Source organism: Canis lupus, chromosome 15 (assembly GCF_011100685.1).
Source record: "Canis lupus familiaris isolate Mischka breed German Shepherd chromosome 15, alternate assembly UU_Cfam_GSD_1.0, whole genome shotgun sequence".
Classification (NCBI taxonomy): Eukaryota; Metazoa; Chordata; class Mammalia; order Carnivora; family Canidae; genus Canis; species Canis lupus.
In genome coordinates this window covers 1,370,624-1,390,317 of record NC_049236.1, presented here as the reverse complement: position 1 = coordinate 1,390,317, position 19,694 = coordinate 1,370,624, and the positions used below count along the sequence as shown (strand labels likewise).

Genomic DNA, 19,694 nt, shown 5'->3' with positions numbered 1-19,694 from the left:
CTCACCCTGTCACACTGCACTCTCCTGCCCGTTCACCGCTCTGAGCTCCTACGTGAGCTCTTTGTCTGAGGTGCCCTTCCCAGCTTCATCTTGGCATTGAACTGCCTTCTCAACACCTGGTTCCAAACACCTCCATCAACACCTGACTCTTTTCATCAATATCAATCTTCTCCTCCTCGTGCTCCCAAAGTATACTGCTCTCATAGCAGTCCTCCTTAGGGACTAACATCACCTGTCTGTCTCTCCCACTGGACCATAAAATCCCTCAGATTAGGGTCTGCACCAGGGGTCACCGATTCAAACGCACATAGGATCACACAGGTCACATAAATGGGTGAAACAGCTCATGTATGGGACCTAGATGGTAGCTGTCTTGGTGGTGATCAGACAATTGGGAGCCTCGGGATCTGTGCTGAATCAGATGGGCTGGCCTTACCCAAAGGAGGCAGCTGCCCTTATGGAAAATACTACCACGTGGAAATGTGAGCCCATACTGCCAGAACTTCAGATTTGGGGGGGAGAAGCCTGGTATCAGCATTCTCATGTGAAATCACCCCATCGTCATGTGTCAGCAGCAAATTCAAATTTAAGACACCACGCTGCGAGCCAAATCAAATGCATCTGCAGGCCAGACTGGCTCAAGTGCCACCAGTTTGTAGTCTCTGGATTTATTTCTGCATCGTAGATACTCAGCAAATGCTTGCTGGTTGAAAAGCAACTGAAGGAGTGAATGAATGAAGAGAAAAGAAGGAGCAGATGGGTGAGAGAGGGAAAGCAGGATGGTGCCCAAGCGTCAAGATGCCAAGTGGCAGGTCGGGCAGCTCACAGTGACCCCACTGCCAAGCTGTCAGCGTGAACATCATGGTGGTCTTGCTTGCTGGCTGAGCGGGGATGAAAACCTGGGGGCCTCGTGAACTCCGAGCCGGCAGCCAGCTTCTCGGAAGGCACTCTACTAAAGAAGCTCTTGCTGCAGCCCAAACACAGACGCCGAAACCCAGCTGATGCGCACACGCTCGCGTGAACGAGGCGTGCGAAAGTGGAGGCACAGCGTGCCACGGATTCCACATTCCCAGCAAGACCCACCTTCTGCTGCATGTTACAGACGTGTTGAGGGAGGAGAGAAAGGATGGTTTTGCAATTTGGGGGTGCAGGGGGAAAAGAAAGGAATCATCCAGCCAGAACTCTTTGTTTCTGGCCAGAAACACACACTCTCTCTCTCTCTCTCTCTCTGCTGCCTCATTGTCCGCTCTGAAGCTTCAGGGAAGGCACAAGCAAGCCTGGCGCGGACCCTCGGCCTCCAGGAACACTATGAGGAGGGAGTGGTGTGCAAGCAGCCTGTGTGGAATGCCTGGGGTTGCAAAAGAAAAGTTATTTCAGGTTCAACTGAGTTATAATTTATTTTTTCTAACTGATCATTACTGCTGCCGGCTCTATAAATAACCACCTAGGGAGTCTGCTTTTCTGCTCCCAAATCCTCAAAAAGCATTGCCAGGTTCTCTGTGGTTTCTGGCCTGCCAAGCACACAGCACATTTCTCTTCTGTGCAGCCCTTCAGGGAATCCTTCTGCAGCGCATGCCAAGGAGTCTGCTGTGCTCTGCCTTCCCCGTCCAATTCCTCTCCCTCAGACAGGCCACCCGCCCCTCCTCCCCCACTCCACAAGAGGCCTCACTCCCAGGACACAGGAGGTTCCCAGGCCAAGGTCCCGGCTTCTCTCTGTTTACTCTGCTTCAACCCAACTGCAACCCTCGGTGCCCCGAAGACAAGAGTTATTTGTAGCGCAGAAATCCAGCTGCAGCATCGTTCCAGCTCGAGCCCAGAAGGGAAAGGAGGGTTCCATCCAGCCTGATAGTATCGCCAGCAAAATGTCAAGGGTCAAGACAAGCTCAGGAAGGATGGCTGTGGTCTACGTGAAATCAATTTCAATGACTTAAAGAAGAATTTGTCGGAGCATGACTCCGTTTAATCAAGTACATAAAAGAGAAAGCATGTCTTGATGGTATTCTGATGGATGTATGCTTACGTGCTTTCTGACCACATGGAGTTTTCTCTCTAAACAGAGGACTTCGGGAGGGTCTGACATTGGGAAAGACCCACCAGGCGCCAAGAGCTGGGCCTTTCACGCTCATTGTTCTGTTTCATCTTCACAACATCACAGCCCTGAAGCAGGTCTGCCCATTCTGTAGATGAGGGAGCCAAGAAAAGGGACTTGCTCAAAGTCATGCAGAAAGAGGCAAGAAGGAGACTCAAGCCAAAATTCACCAGACTCTAGCGTCCAAGTTCTTCCACTGCAATGCCTTATGGCCTCTCTAGCTAGAAGACCGAGTCTAAAGACATGTTTATTTTTCTATTTTTCAGATTAATTTTGCAGCTCAGAAAGCAAGGGCAAGTTGGATATTTAACCACAGGTCATAAATAGTCAGATTTGAACTCTTCAGAAATTAACCTCTCTAACCAGTCAACTGTGAAATCTGAAGTGCTCTCTCTTTCACCATTTATTAAGAAAATTCCCATAAAGACTACGGTCACTTACATGGCTTTAATGGCCTAAAAATAAAACCTTGTGTATTTCTAGATAGTTTTAAAAACAATAATTAGTAATATTAACAAAACAGTAAGAAACAGATGTTAAGTTTTCACAATTTTTCAACCCCCTAAAGCACGTTAGATAACCCTCTATATGCTCCGATGGCATTCTGCACTCACTCTGTCGAGAGCATTTATGATACCACATGGGAATGGCCTATTTCCTCATATGTCTTTCCTTCTAGGCCAATGGTCCCCCAAGTTTTTTGGTAATGTGCCCTAGCAGCAAACATTTGAGTATATCTGCATATGGGTTATATTTATTTGTAAATTATATTCATACTTCATTCAACGATTTATGAAATTATTCATAAAAATAGAAAGAATGATATATGCATGTGTGCCTACCTATGTATCTATGTGTCCATCTGTCTGTCATTATTTTCTTCCTGCCCCACAGTGGATCATCTCACCTTCCATGGCTTCCAATATGCATGTCGCACTTTGGAGACCACCATCTCCAGTAGCACCCATTAGGCTGGGGACTGTGTTAGGTACTGGGGATAGCAAAGCGAACAAAAGGACAAGGAACACATTTTCCATGGAGCCTACAATCTAGCAGGTGAAACAACGCCAAATAATACCAGATAGTGAAAACTGCACAAAGAAAAAAAAATAAGGTGATGTGATAGAAGTGATGAAGAATGCCTACAAGGTGACGAGACAAGCCACCCTAGACAGGGAGCTCAGTGAAGGCCTCTCTGAGCTGCATGATGAGGAGGCCACCATACACAGATCTAATGGGAGAGTGAGAATGTCAAGTGCAAAGGCCCTGAAGCAAGGAGGGCCTCTGTGGCTGGACTGTAACGAGTTAGGAGGAGACGCTGGAAAAGTAAGAAGCTTAGGCTAGGGAGTCCCTGCCAGAGATGAATCCAGGCCCCACTGCCTATGGACTGGGTGACCTTGAGGATTAAACCACATGCTGCCCAGGGTTACAAAAGGAACCATGTAAAGGACTACATACATGAGATATCAATCTCATTTGGAAGGATGCCTAGCATACAGCTGGCATCAATAAGTGGCAGCCCTTGATGGCTGTTCACTTGTTTCTCACTGGTCTCCCCTCTGGCACACAAGTTCTATACCAGCTAGGCCTGGCCAGTTTTCGACCTTGCTGATCTAGAACAGCTGTCACCATGCCTGGCTTATTGGAAGAGCTCAATGAAAATTTGGTAAATGAATGAGATGGGTAAAGGCTACAGAAAATCCGAGTTTGGCTAAATATAAAAAAAAAAATAGATTGTTTTTAAGCAAAATGTTTCCAGTTACCAAATTAATGCCATGTATCTTCGGGTCTTCAGTATTTTAAACAGAAATGGGAGAGTACCCACATTCCACTTAGTACAGACTTTCTGCTTCACGTGTCTGTTACGAGAGGCAGTGGGGCGCATGCGTTAAGGATGTATGGGCTCTGGAGAGAGCGACCACCCTGGTGGACATCCTGCCACCACTAGTAGCCATCCAGATCATCTTGCTGAAGTTATCTGCCTTCTTCGCAGCTGTTATTTTATCTGTAAAATTGCCAAAATAACAGGCCTACTTTGTAGTGGTATCGTGAGGCTTAAGTGAGTTAATGAATACAAAATGCCCAAGAAATGCTTAGGATGTGGCACTACTGACTTAACCAAGCCCCAATTGTTAGACACTTGGCTACTCCTCAGGTCTTATTAGAAGCATCACCACTAGGTGCATCCTTACAGCCAAACCCCGCCCCACAAACAGGATTATTTTCCTTTAGAGAAAGCACTAGAAAGGGCGTTGCCAAATCGAAGGATGTATGGATTTTAAGGCTTTTAACACATACCAAGTGTTGACCCATTTCCTTAAATCTTCGTCTACACCGAGAACGAACCTTTGAGAAAATCTTTGCCAATTTGTTAGGGGAAAGAACATCTCATTGTTTTAATTTGCCTTTCTTTAATTACCAGGGATATTGAACAGTTTTTCATTTGTATTGCCTCTCCTGTGAACTGCCCTTTCTTATTTAAAAAAGGAAGTCCCTTTTAGTAATTAGAAGCAGCAACGCAGACAGCTCGAAGCAAAACCCCCACTGCTGAGAAGGGTCAAACAGGGCTCGATGGACACAAGTTGTGGAACTGGGCATCTTTTTACCTTGTGGAAAGTGGATTGATGTGAGCTCTGAGGTTCTTTCTAACACTGGGATTATTTAACTCTGGTCCAGACCAGCAAAGGAAGCAAGCAAATCTGACAGAAAAGAAGGCCTGCAGATCAACAGCTGGACTCTGGGGACCCACCAATATCAGTGGCCTCCATGTTTTCCCAAGATGAAATTCGTATCTCGACATCCCTCCTGAGCCTCTGCATAAGGACACCTGGGTTGTTTAAGAGAAGTCAAAGTGACAAGGCTAGGCCTCTAGTAGATAATTCTAGTAGATGAGAGCAGGGAATTCCTTAAGTCTTCCCTTGACAAGATGAGAAACTTTTGGAGGGGGCCACAGACTAAATCCTGCTACACCAACACCTTCCCACTCAAAGACAACATAGCACAAAGGCTTACAAGGTGCGGCCAGCAGCCTGTTTACGCAGCCACATTTGTAGGACTTTCTTCCTGGCTCTGCATTCGCCTTTGGTACAATCACTGGACAGGGAACGTTCCCCTCACCCCACTCATCCACAAGTATTCACACTGCAGTTTTCTCCCGAGCTGGTCGAAAGCCTGTGAGGACTTGGAGAATGCCCACTGTGCACTACTGTGTTCGTAGTAAGCAGACACCTGGCTTCAGACTTGCTGGCTGTCCGCTCTTACGGAGCTGTGCTTGGATTAGAAATCGGTCTGAATGTATCCGCATCCTTAGGCAGAATGCTGCAGTGTTGTCAGAGGACCTTCTACATTTTCACTAAGGGTTTTTTTTTTTTCCCCTCCCTAAAATCTGCCCCGCTTTGGCGGTCACAGCTGAAGCTTCTTGCTGGGTTTGGCCCTGCAGGCATAACGGCAGTGGCAAACACAACGCTCACATCTCTTAAATTACTAGTCTGGGGAAGAAGTCACATGTGGGGTGAGAACCTGGCAGATTTTCCCGTGGGCACACCTTCAACATACAAACCTGAAGCAGCAGAACAGTAAAGCCGGCAGCCAAAATAAAGCCCAAAGCAGAACATCCTCCAGGAGGGAGGCGGAATCAGATTGAGGCAGAGCCAGCACTAGGTTCTTGGCAACATGAGTGAAACTCCAAACTAAGAGGGAAGGGAGTCCTTACTGCCAGCCCCCAGGCCCACCCCTCGGATGGGGAGTGGGTGTGGGGAGGCCTCTGAGCCCTGGAGCTCGGCATGCGACCCTCAGTCGAGGACTGATTGGCTCCTGATGTCAAACAAAAGTCTCTCTCCATCCTCGTCTGGGGATCCTGCTGCAGCCTAGTGTAGAGTCACTCTGAACCTTGCTCGAGCACTACACCTCCCTCCCTCCAAAAGAACCTGCGAGCATGCTGCACCGGGCCAAGAGCTGGGGCCGATCAATGCCAAACCTCGTTGCTCCCACCGAGGGCTTGTGATTCAGCCGAGGAGATGAGAGTCACAGTAGCAGCTGGCGATATAGGACATCAGGAGACGGCAGCCAGCGCCACTAGAAGCCCCAGAGGGCAGCTGGCATAGTCAGGGGGAGACGAGCCCACCTTGATGGGAAAAGGGGTTGTGTCCAATGCTGCAGGGCAGGGAAAGTTTGGGCAGGTAGAGAAGAAGGGAGCTGGCAGGCGGGGGCAGGGGAGACTGACAGCAGCCTGGGAGGCTCTGAGGGCAGCCCACGCTGCCTGTGCTGTCGGCCCCCCGGGGTGGGGGGGTGCTGTAAGGGAGGCAGAGACGAAGAGAATTTGATAGGGAGGAAGGAGGCCAGATTTCAGAGAGGTCTGAATCCCACACAGAGAAGTCTGGGCTTTATCCAATAAGCAGTAGGGAGCAGTTGGAGTGGAGACGTGTGAACAGCAGATTAGCATAATTAAAGGAGAATCTTAAAGACTTGAGCTTTTTGTGGGGACACTACCTAGGCTAGAGGTGACAAGAACATTAGACAGCTTCTACAATGGCCCAGGCTGGCAGCGGCCAGGTGTTGGCCATAGGAGAGAAAGACACCGGAAAGATGCCGTGGAGCAAAGGCCTAAGGGGCCCGGGGAGGGATGCAGTAAGAGGGCTTATGGATGAATCTGGCAATGCACAGCTCGGTGGCTGGTGGCCGGGAGGTGGAGATGGCTTTGTCAAGCGTAAAGAGGCAGGCTGGAGCTGAGGGGGTAAGGAGTGTTCAGACAGTTTTGCAAGAACCTGAAAGGGCCCAAACATCCAAAAGGCAGGGCATCAACTAGGAACAGGAGGCCACGGACCAGGCCCCGTAATTCCGTGAAAGGGAATTACAGACACAGCTGAAGTTCTAGCCAGCGGTGCCTAAACAGCTGGCCGTCCAAACAGCCAGTCGGTCCCCACCTCTTCCGCTCTTGATTCTCCCCTGCCAGTCTGTCAGACCCCAGGTTGCGATCAGCCATAGAGAACAGGAACAGGGACACTCAGGAGCCCAGATTTCAAATTCTCTCTTCTACTGAAGCACAGAAGGACTTAGTGATTCTCACGCTTAAGCACATGCTCATAGCTCGGTGCTCAAGTACTGAGTCATTTCTTTCCCCTTCCCCTCCCTTGTCCCTCATCCTCTCCTATCCCCTCCTCCTCCCATCAGCTCCTCCTCCTCCTCCTCCACCCCCTTAACCCCTGCCAACATCCCGGCCTGCATTTTCTCCATCACATTACTGTGCGACTCTCCACATTTCCTCTTCCCTCCAGGCCTGCCTCCTACCTCTTTAGAAATGCTGGGAGTCCAAGGAGGTGACCTACAGATGCAGGGGACAGAGGACCACAGATTTCAACAAAGACAGGCAGCTAGTTGTGAAAGGAGCACTGAAGGCTAGTCAGGAGCCTTGGATTTTCAGAGTCAGGCAAGGGAATCAGATAGAGATCCTTAGAGACAAGGGGGTCTCATGATTCCCCAGCTTTGCTGACGTAGACACAAGTGTTCTCACTCCACAGATACAGATGGCAGATAAGCAGTTCCCTTTCAGAGAGGTAACCCCAAGTGCATGCTCACAGCTGCAGTTACTCTGAATGACAGTGGGAGGGAGGGAAGGAAACAATGAGTGCAAAAAAAAAAAAAAAAAAAAAAGGCAAATGCTTAAGGTGGAATGGACTTGAACAGTGTGAAACACACACCTCCTCCAGTTCCTGGAAGACAAAGATGAGTCAAACAGAAGCTTAATTTCAGAGGCATTCCTCCTCCACTTGTCACACACATTCCCAGACACAGAATCATCCGTCCCTGTGTCACCCAGCATCTAGAGCTACCAGCCACCCCCTCCTTGTAAGTTAAGCTGGAGGCTCAGCTCTGCTCCGGCAGGGGAGCTGAAGGCAAATGGGGCCATGTAGGGATGCTTCCAGTGACCTGAGGGCAGGAGAGTGTAGGGGAAAGGCAGAGAAGGTTGGTATCATGGGGCTCTAATGCAGTAGCTGAAGATCACCCAACCCGCACAGCCCGGAATCTGCAGTTATTTCTAGTTTCCTAGACAACCCTGTCTAAAACAGGTAGAAATCTGAAGTCCATCCCGAAGAATAACACAGGCCCTGGGAATGGGACAAAAGAGGAGAGGCAAGGGGTCAATGCCGTGTGCCACTTCAGGGAATGGGGCCAGCAGGGGACACGAAGGTCTTCTTAATGGGAGCCGAAATCCCATCAAGCTCTGCGCTTCCCATAATCTCGCATTTGTGGCCAAGAGAATGACTCTAATTCTGGGTCACTGGATGGGGATGTGGGTTATACAGCTGCAAGAATTTGTCAAAACGGATCCGTGCATTTTCCTGTATATAAATTAGACGCCAGTAATTCTGGCTCTCCCAATCAATTGATTGTGGGATCTTGGACGAGTCCCTGGGCATTTGGTAGCCCAGGGTTCCCTGTCTGCCAAGCTGAAACCGGAATTTACAATTGTAAGGGCTGATTGTGGTCGGAAATGGGCAGTACATCCAGGTTAAGAAGGGCCATGATCGAAGCGAAGAAGAATTTCTGAATGGGATTAGCTGTCTGCAGAAACCGCCCCCCCTCAAATCATCCATCCTGGAAAAACAAAATTTTGGAAAGAAGTGAAGATGCCATCCTCTACATCACAGTGGAAAACAACTGTTCCCTTTGCAGTACTGCCTGCCCCGTCAGGTCCCCCGAGCTCTTCCGCCTGAGATCCCCCAGTGGCCTCAAGATGGGGGCATGCAGCTTTCTTTCCTTCCTTCCAAACTCCCCTCGCATCTTTGGCATCCGGGTCCTGCAGCAGGAGCAGGACTCTTCTCAGAGGGGCAGGTGAGGGGAGAAATGGTTCACACAGAGGGCCTGCCGTGTGCAGACAGCTGGATGCTGCAAAGACTCAGAGGCCCTCAGATGAGAAAAAAATGAAGATCCAGAAAAGTGGTGGAACTTCTCACTATTTCTGAAGCTCCCCCACCCCCACCCCCACCCCCAAAAGAACAATGAAGCTGCCCATGCCTATCTTTAGGCTGGTCCTCTCGCACTGAAGCGCACCTGCTTGTTCTACAGAAGGCCTCTGATGGGTGACTTTGGGACAGAAGGACTGGATCTACCACAACCAGGCCCCGAAGCATACCTGGTGATTGGTCTGGCTCACCTGCTTCTCTTCTCAGAGGGGCCCTGAGCCATGGTGAGGACCTCTGGTTATACAGAACGGAGCGACTGCTGCCACCAGGACAGAAGGGAACTCACAGAAGATGTCTTGATGGCAGCTACCCAGTGACACAGCTGAGTGGTGGCTGGCCCAGGGAAAAACTCTGGATAAGGAAGACTCTCAAAGGAACATCAGATCCAGACTGCAAATTGCTTTAGCAGCTAAAATAGGCATAAAGATTGAACGACTCGCTCTAATCCAAGGGGTTTATGCTTCGGCACTGGCTGCCTCTGGCTCTCACCCTTGACCCAGCCTATTCATCAGTATTTTGATAAGCAGATTCCCTTCACAGAGCTACTTAATCTGGGTTTCCAGAGAAGTCTTGCAGAGATTAATGAGAGCACTGCACTTCCTGCCGGTGTTTGAGGCTGGAGCAGTTCAACTGCAAAAGTGAAGGGACCTGTCATAAGGCGTACCAACTTTCGCATCACTGGCCTTGACCCCACTAGGGGTTAACTCAGGCATCTTTTCCATTTTGATACTCGGATCTCTCTCTCTCTCTCTCTTTTTAAATCCACTTTCTCCTCAGTATCCAGGAAATTTAAAGCCCTTGCCTATATCCTCCTTGATGCCAGCTTTTAGTCAGAGCCTGAACAGCATCTGGAGCTAAACACAGATTAGGGGCACAGGGCTAGGAATTACAGGCACAGACAGGAGGCCTGGCACTGCCAAGGGGCACCACCAGTGAGCCAGACCTGCATGCAGCCCTCCTGTTAAATGCCCTCTGCCTATAAGCCTTTAGGTGGTGGTGGGAGGGGAAGCTGGGGACTGGGCTCCCCAATCCTGAGGCTCATGGAGGCACAACCAGCACCTGCCACCCGGCCCCTGCCCTCAAAGGATGCTCCACAGAGTTGCCACCTCCCTCACTGCAGGGATGAGCTCTGGTCTCAGCCTTCTCTTGTCTTCCAACTGTTAAAGAGGGGCAGCTCTGCATGTTGCCGCCCCCTGTTAGGAATGACCTGGGGGGGCAGCCCGAGTGGCTCAGCGGTTTGGTGCAGCCTTCAGCCCAGGGCGTGATCCTGGGGACCCGGGATCAGGTCCCACATTGGGCTCCCTGCATGGAGCCTGCTTCTCCCTCTCCCGGTGTCTCTGCCTCTCTCTGTGTGTCTCTTATGAACAAATAAATAAATACATCTTAAAAAAAAAAAAAAAAAAGGAATGACCTGGGGAAACTGTCTGCATTATACCCTGGAGAGATGGGAATTATCTTATAGCAAAGTAAGACATGACCAGGGCACTTGGGATTTGAATTCAGTTTGTCAATTATTGGTTAGGAGTAAAATCAGGTTTAGTAAAATCAGGTAGGGCCCGTACATTTGCTGTAAGAAAAAGACACAAGAATTAAAATGTACAGCTATGGCAAGAAGGAGGATGAGCAGTGGCAGCAGTTTCATCTATGGCTAGTACCCAGGTTAACACCATATGTCTCTTACAGGTACTTCAGGATTTGGAAACAAAACAAAAAACAAACTAAAAACCAAAAAACATAACCTGGAGCTTCGAGTTCCCAAACAGGCCCAAAGGAGTTGACCAGTCAACTAACAAGGCTCTTATGATGGAAAAGAACGTCAGAATCGGAGCCCCTCTGTCCCTTATCTCCCCTCCTGTGACTGCAACTGGTGTCCTAGCCCTGGCTCTCCAAGGACAGAGAGGGATAACCACCCCGCCGAGCTGAAGTTCACCATTGGAGGCAGATCCGGGCTGACATTCTAGGAATCTTCAGTGCCCTTGACACAGGCAGTTCTCAAAGTGTGGGGTGCAGGGGCCCTCAGTCTGTGGGCTCAGCACGGGGGGATGGACATGTCTGTAGGGTGGGGGCCGGGCCCAACCCCTCTGCCCCACTGCTCCCAGAGCCTGGGTCTTCACTTACCCCAGGGATGGGGACAGAGTGGAAACCCCTGGTGCCACTGCACTGGCAAAAGTAGATGCCAAGGCCCTTGTCCTTCAGCCAGAGCTGGAAGCCAAAGAGGTCAGGCTGACCTGCAGCTCGGAGTCAACCCCAGGCTGGCCACTGCCTGGCCTGCCTCCTGGCCTCCCTCTGGAGCCAGCCTACTCTCCGTGGCAGGCTACTTGCCAAGGATTCACAGTGAACTTGGCTGCTCCCTGTGGGATTTCCTGGGTCTGGACCCAGAACTGGCCTGGCGAGCCTGGACCAGAAGGTCAAATATGTTCGACAAGGTGACCCCTGCCTGCTACCTCTTCCTTCTTGCCCTCCTCCTTGGCTACCTTCCCTTCTCCAACTCAGTCTTCTCCTGGATCGGTTTCTCCCTGACCTTGGCTGATCTCTGGCATACTGGGTGTTTTTCCAAGGAGCACAGCTGGCCCATCAGGCCTTCAGAGGACATGAGGCTAGTCTGTTCCCCCAGCAAACCACCCCGTTCAGTCAGCAGTGTCAGAGCACGGTCCCTGAGACGCTAAAGGCTGTTCACAGGTCACTGAAGAGCTAGACAAGACTCTCAATGTCCCAACTCACCATACACAACCTGCCTTAAACCCAGACTCTGTCTCAAGGGTGCTCGATGCCAGGGCACCCATAACAGAAAGGGCAACCTCTGAGTATTTCAGGCACAACAGGCAAAACCATCATCTTTGAAGTGTATAAAATCCATGATTCTCTCATCCTCCAGGACCCTCCCCCCAGGCACCATGATGGGGAGCCAGGGCAGGCCCTTCCAATCATCCAGGTGGTAACTGGCTACGGAGGACCGTCCCTCCTAGACAGGGGTGCTCGGCAGGGACTCCAGGAAGTGTGCTGTCCCGCACCAGGTATCCACCTGGGGCACAATCTTCCAGAGAGTGGCACAAAGTGGGGTGGATGGGGTGGCCTCATCTTGGTCCCAGTTTCTCTAAGCCATCATCTGCCTACTGCAAGCTTTCCCTATAAAGAGCCAGAGAGGAACTATTTTAGGCTCTGGAAGGTCACATATGTCTCTGTTGTATATTCTAGTTTGCTTTGACCTTTTTTTTTTCTCTCTCTTTTACAAACATTTGGAAACATAAGAACCATTCTTAACTTGAGGGGTTGGGCAAAAACAGGTGGCAGGCAGATCTGGCTCACAGGCTGGCTGCAGTTTCAGACTCTCCAGCATAAAGAAAGAAACTGCAGCATTTTTTATTGCCCCCCCCCAACCAAGCAGCCCCTTGCCACCTCCCTCCCTGCCCTGACTCCTTCAGAGCCTCCCCCAGGCCCAAGGACTGCCCCTGACAGGCTCTAGCTGCACTCAGCCTCAGGGCAGGCCCCTGCTTCCCTTGGGATGGCCCATCTACACCATGCATTTCATTTCTTTCAGCGTGTATGCACATGGTGAGCCATTCTGTCTTCCTTGTGCCTAACGTGAGATGCCCAAGGTCCAGATGGCCCCACTCCCACCATGACATCTCATCTGACCGTACTCATGCAGCCATACCACCCATGTCCCCGCCAGGGGCACACCAATTGGTCAGTGGCCTACCTTGGGTTCCTCCCACCCTGTCACCTATGCAGTACAGGGCAGGCCGACCAAGGCCATGGCAAATCCCATCAGTCTCACCTCAAAGCACAGCCAGGACCCAGTCACCTCCCACCCCTCCACTGCTGTCACCCAGGCCACACGTCTCCGTGGACCGCTGCCACAGCCCCTCATCAAGCCTCCCTGCTTCCATCTCTGCCTTCTCCCTCTCCTTTGCCCAAAGGCCCCAGAGGCTGCCCAGCGCATGCAAAGTGGAAGCCAATGTCTCTAAACAGTAAAACAAATCCAGCATCAAGATGCTTCCTTTGGCCCAGTAAACCCCACCCCCCGCCCCCAGGGTCTGTGCTGGCCACTTGCCAGGCTCCCCTCCCACCTCTCTGTCCTGGCTGATGCTCTAACTCTAGCCACACTGGCCTCTTTCCTTTGCCCAGCTCTCTTTGTCCCCTTAGCCCTGATCACCAATAGTTGATGCGATTTTTCATGGGTTCTTTTTTTCTTTTGGTCTTGTTTTTGGTTTTTCTCACTAGAATATAATAAGCTCCATCAGATGGCGGTTTGACTTCTCCAATGTTCAGCACAGAGTAAGTGCCCTGCAGATGCACAGATATCTAGAATACGCAGGGAGAGGGTCCCCTGCTGACTGGTGAGAGATGGCAGCATTGCAGGGACAGGCTGTCCATTTGCACTGGGATACCTTTATGCAAAGAAACATCTCGCTCTTAAGCCCCCTCGGGTGGCCAGATGGACTAGCAAACAATGAAAAAAGATATACCCCTGAAGCCAACAGTCTCAAGTTGTTTATACTCAACCCTAGAGCATCCTCAGATTTCAGCCAAACTAACCAATTACCGATGGGGAGGCAGCGGGGGGGGGGGGGGGGGGGATTGCTCTAAAGGTTTAGAACATCCCTGCTCATGGCTCTTTGGCGCTCACCCCAAGCCCCTCCACAGGCACAGAGGGAGGGAAAGGGGGAAAAAGCTTGGTCTTCAGCAACAGGTCTGGGTTTCAAATCCTAGTGATGCCTTTACAAGCAGACTGATTCTGGGCGCGGTACCAAGTGCTCTACACCTCAGCTTCCTCGTCTGTCAAATGGAGATGCTAATACTTATTCTCTAAGGTTGATGAAAGGCCTATGTGAATTATTAAAAAAAAAAAAAAGAAAAAGAAAAACAGCTCTCAGCCTAATGACTCCATAAACACTAACATCTCCCCTTTAGTAAAGAGAAGCTAAAATTCAGAATATCAGGTGACTTGCCTGAGGCCCGAGGGCTTGCTCCACAGAAAGATGGGGCTCAAACCGGTGGTGTACGTTTTTCCTAGCATCCAGCCTCCCGTCTGTTTACATTCCACACGTTCCACGCTGCTTACGTCGGGAGGATGGAAGCAAGTGTTGGCCCTCCATCAACCTGCTTGTTGAAGACCTTGGAACAGGGCCTTCTGGCTTCACTACATGACACCACATTGGGTGGGGGGAAGGGTCACATCTCAACATTGAGAAATCTGATTGTCCCAAGGGATCAAAAAGCTAAAAGAACTCAGCTGCCCCGGTTGCTAATTGTCCCTAAGATATACAAATGGAAGGGGACTGCTTCCCTTTTTCCAACAGAGGAAGAGAAACCACCCTCAGTATGAGTGGGGTGAGCCAGGGAACCCCAAGACCAGCATCCCCCACGCAAACAGCAGAACCCAACCCAAGCATCCCCGAGATCCAATGCCAAAGCACAAAAGCCACATTCAACCCAAAAGCTTCCACAGAAAGGAACAGTCTTTCATGCACAAGTAATGTTCTTTATGCAGCTCATGCATTCAGTAATCCTATCCATGGAGCAAGTTTTTGTACAAAGTGCTCTCTCCGTTAGCTTTCATCATCAAGTCGAAAATGTGTTCCTCCTGGAGGAAAAAAAAAACAGACCTCAGACATTATAAAAATGTAAATTATTAAGGAACAAACCTTTTAGGTGACACATTTAGAGGACAAATAACAAGGAGACAGCCCAAACAGTGTCTAAACAGATTTGAAAAGAAACAGAATGTGAATGTGTGTGGCCGCAAGAGGAAAAAGCTTCTCTCGGGATGTGAGTCCAAGTCAAGGACCTGAGGTCATTGGTGGCCCAAACTCAGAGCCCCTGCTGCTCGGAGAAGGGGGGTGCTGCAGTCCTGATGATCACTGGCCATCCTGCCACCCTCACCTGGCTGAGCCTGCTCTCACCTCAGACCTCAGCCAAAATGTCCCTTCTTCAAAGAATGACTGGGCCGGCCTGCCTGCCTGCCTTCCTTTCTTCCTTCTTTGACTCATTCACTCAACAATGATTACTGAGCTCCCACAATGGGTCAATGTCTCCTTATTACTGTCTATTTTCACTTTTTAACTAAATATTTACATGTACAAGACTCTGAGTTACTTTCCCTCTCCCTCCTGAGTTCCATAAAGACAGAGATCATATCTGATTCATTTGTTCGTTCATCCCCAGCACCCGACACAGTCCCTGGGACACCTCAGGTGTTCTGTAAGTATCTGCTGAACGGATATACAAACGTGTCAGTCAAAGCATTTAAAAACTCCACTCACATTCCAAAATTTCAAAATATACCCTGCTGTCTACCTCACACAGCTGTAATATGATGTCACAATCAACAAGACTTCTAAATTTCATAAAGGAGACTTATTGGGCAGCTGGGTGGCTCAGTGGTTGAGCATCTGCCTTTGGCTCAGGTTGTGATCCCAGGGCCCTGGGATTGAGTCCCACATCGGGCTCACCACAGGGAGCCTGTTTCTCCCTCTGCCTGTGTCTCTGCCTCTCATGAATAAATAAATAAAATATTTTTAAAACAATTAAAATAGGGACGTGTGGGTGGCTCAGCGGTTAAGCATTTGCCTTTGGCTCAGGTTATGATCTTGGAGTCCTGGGATCAAGTCCCACATCAGGCTCCCTGCATGGAGCCTGCTTTTCCCTCTGCCTGTGTCTCTGCCTCTCTCTCCGTGTCTCTCATGAGTAAATAAATAAAATCTTTAAAAAATAAACATAAAGGAGATTTATTAATTCATTTATAAATTTATTAATAAAGGAAAACACTAAGATGTCAGGCAAAAAGCCGAAAGTTCCTTTCCCCAGAGGCAGCTCTACGGTACAGATAGAGAACAGGCCTGTGGGTGTGTTCTCCTGGGATTGGCAGAAGGGGTAAGGGGTACTGGTTAAGAGCCAGGCGGATGAAGACAGATTGCCTGGCTTAGGGTCTTGACCCCACCAGGAGTCAGTGCGAGCTGTGCGACTCTGGGCAAGCTACTTAACCTCTCTGTCCTCCAGTTTTCAAAGCTGCAAACTGGGAATAATAAGAATAGTAACTAGGGGAGGTGGCTGGGGCAGAGGGGAGGGGATGGGGGAAACAGGGACAGAGATTAAGGATGCACCTGTCACAATGAGCACCGGGTGATGCATGGAAGTGGAATCACTATATCGTAATATTACACTGGATGTTAACTGGGATTGGAATAAAAACTTAAAAAAAAGAATATTAACTTCAGATGATCACATGTATAATTAAATGAGTTTGTACATATGAACAACTCAGAACAGGGCCTTGCACACGCTCAGGATGATTTGCCCACCTCAAGCATCTGTACGCGTGTTGCTGTACGTGTGTCGGCACTCCCATAACTGAATTCCACAGACTGGGGGCTTACACAGTAGACACTGATTTTCTCACAGTTCTAGAGGCTGCCACTCTGGTATTGAGGTGCAGGCAGGTTCGATTTCTCCTGAGACCTCCCTCCTCGGCTTGCAGATGGCCACCGCTCACGGTGTCTGTCCTCACATGGCCTTTCCTCTGTGCGTGCGTCCCGGGTACTGCCTCCCTTTCTCACAAACACACCAACCCTCTGGCATGAGGGCTCCACCTTTATGACCTCATTTGACTTCAGCTACCTCTTCCAAGGCCCAACCTCTGCATCCAGCCACAGTGGAGGGTAGGGTACCAACCTCCGCCTTGGAGGTGGAGGAGGGACAAGGATGCTTTAGCCACGAAGGAGTGACGGTTACCTTACCCACCTGCAATTAAGAGCTGGACCAAACGACCCGTCGAGGCTTCCCCGGGCCTAGAGTCTAAGATTTGATTTCACACATCCCACGGTGCCCAACGTGGTGACAAGCACACGTTTAAAGCCTAGAAAATGCTCACTTGATTACTCTATAAGAAATAAGGCCGAGCAAAGTGTCTACATTCCAAAGTCTACACATCTTACTGTTCAGCATAGGTACCAAGCCCCAGGAGAACGGATGGCAAAAGTGAGGAGGAGTCGCTTGATGACACGGAAAGTGACAATTACCGCTGAGACCCCCCTCACATTAAGTGGACAATGAAAAAGTGGACGCAGAGTCCTCCCGATAACAAATCAGATGATGAATGCGCTTCCCCAGAGGCCAGGGGCAGGCCGATCTGCGCAAATGCCCAGAGAGTGGGGCCACTGCACTGTCTCTGCGACATGCTATTCCAGAGCGTGTATTTGTATCTGACAACGAAATCAATAAAATGATGGTCTTATCAACAACTTCACAGAGAGCTTCAACGGGCTGCTGGTAACAGACAAGGGGACTACTTCAAGGAGCCCAGAACCCTCTACGGCGAATAAGCCAAAAACTGGCAAATCGAGGAGTCCAGGCTGTCCACAAGCAAATCCCTCTGTGCTACCTTTTTTAGAGAAAACTTTTATGTTCCATTTATTAGGTTCCTTCATAAAAATCGACTTTCCTGAAGTGTAAGTTATATGTATTAACACACACACATTTCAGAGGAACAGTTGGGTGTTGTATATACCCAGGTAACCATTACCCCCGAATCAAGACAGAAATTTCTGTAACGCCAGAATGTTCCCTTATACCTCCTCCTCCTGGTGCACCCCTGGTCCTACATCCCCCAACCCCATCACAGGGCAGTAGGTTAGTCTTGACGATTCTAGGATTTATATAAGCATGCAGTGTGCACTTCTACATCTGGCTTCTCTCCACGTAACATGCAGAGAACTCACACCCACCCAACACCGCCTGTATCTGCCGCATGCTCCTTTTTATTACTGAGTTGTATTCCGGAATGCAAGTATTGGGCCGCAAGTCATTTATACGTGCCCTAGTTGATGGGTACTTGGGTTTGCATTCATTCCAGTTTGGGACTATTACAAATAAAGCTGTTGTGAATATCCGTGTACCCACCAATCTTTTTGCCAGTATAAATGTTCATTTCTCTCGGTAAACGTTTAGAAGTAAATTTGCTGCGTCATGTGCATGTATGTTTAGCTTCGTAAGAAAATACCAAACTTATCCTAGGTAATAGAAGTCATCAATATAGACTCCCTCTCAAAGTGCTTATTAGAGAGATTTTTAAAATAAGAAAGGAGGGCAGCCCAGGTGGCTCAGTGGTTTAGCACCTGCCTTCGGCCCAGGGCATGATCCTGGAGTCCCAGGATCGAGTCTCACATCGGGCTCCCCGCATGGAGCCTGCTTCTCCCTCTGCCTGTGTCTCTGCCTCTCTCTGTGCGTCTCTCATGAATAAATAAATAAAATCTTTAAAAAGAAAATAAGAAAGGAAAGCAGAGTAGGGAAGGAGGCACATGTATCCAGAAACACGTTGGAGCTGCTTTGATGAGGGAGCCAGCAGGTGCTCCCCGGCCCAGGGTCCTATCAGGACAGGTCCAGCTGGCTACCTCCCCTGTGTCCACATCACCCGGGGAAAAGGTCACCTTTGTCCCACCTCAGAGGAGGTGTGCCCTCCCCTCAGTGGTACTCTGCTCACTCTGTCTTTGGGGGCAGTGCTGATTGGCCCATCACCCGCAGACTTCTCTAGAAGAGCCTGGACTTGGAGGGGCCTCAGATCCAGGGGACAGGGCCCTGGATCTATGGCAGCATCAGGGCCATGGAGCCCTTCCCTTGGCCTATGGGGTGGGGGGGCATCTCCCTCTCTCCCCTCTGAGAGGAGCCAGGCAAGGCTCATGGTAGCGACTCCAGCACACCCCTCTGCCTGTCGGGGGGCGGGAGGGGGGCGGGGGGGAAAGCGTGGGCCACACCTTAGCCAGCCCTGCCCAGAACCCAGCACCTCTCCTCAGAACATGGTGGGGGGGTCCTCACATCCTGTCCTCACCTAGGCCACGAAACGCCTCATGCGATGTTGTGTTATAAAAACACTACCAGGATGACACACACCTACATTGTTTCAGGGCTGTTCATTCTTTTATACAAGATAACTTCCTAAGACATCAAATTGAAATTTTATGAATTTCGATTTTCTGTATTCTCACTGACATATATTTCACAAGGGCCTTATCTTGTTTTCTGAAAGGCAATAAACTCCCCTGAAAATCCTTCCAGAATTCCCCATCACCTTCAGAATGGAAGAAAGCAGGGGAAGAGGACAAAGAGAAGAAGGGGGACTGTGATTTCTCAAAGACAGGGAATCTCAGGACTCAGAAGCCTTACAGGGGTTCAGGAGTCTGGTGCCAAGCGATGAGAGACCAAACTGTGGGGTGCACAGGAAACGAGGAGTCCTCAGAACACAGGGAAGATTCCCAGAGCTTCCAGCCCCAAGCCTTTGGTGGGCCTCACCCCGGGGTCGGGAACCCCATTCCCTCCTCCCCGCCCCTCCACACCTGCCCGGACAGCGATCACCCTATGACCCAGCGCTGCCAGCCTGAGCTTGTGGTGACTCAGGGGACAGCAGACTTTCCCTGGCTTCCCTGAAACCATCCTTTCTTGCCTGCAAAAGCGATCTGGAATATAGTTACTATGCCTCAAAGTTTCCTTATCACAGATATGAGCAGATCACACAAGCCTATTTGTATTTTTTTTTTAATTATTCTCATCCAACTGGGTTTTTAAAGAGTAGTCAAGAGAGGGAAGAGGGAACATATTTATTTGCTGGGATTTCACTTGGGATGTTCATCTGGAGAGGAGAATAAAGG

General features: G+C 49.8%; 1 protein-coding gene across 5 annotated transcripts in view; it reads right to left on the bottom strand.

Annotated features, from left to right (window-relative positions):
* HIVEP3 (HIVEP zinc finger 3) overlaps positions 1 to 19,694 on the bottom strand; it is a 459,199-nt gene that overhangs the window by 306,699 nt on the left and 132,806 nt on the right. Inside the window, exons 1-3 of one of the 5 annotated variants that reach the window (XM_038557697.1) lie at positions 3,853 to 5,883; positions 2,932 to 3,080; positions 2,021 to 2,177 (exon numbers count right to left, since the gene is read on the bottom strand). The exons of the other annotated variants lie outside the window; for them this stretch is intronic. The gene's annotated coding sequence lies outside the window, so the exon portion shown is untranslated. Of the gene's footprint in view, positions 1 to 2,020; positions 2,178 to 2,931; positions 3,081 to 3,852; positions 5,884 to 19,694 lie in introns of those variants that run through there. 5 annotated transcript variants of the gene reach the window in all.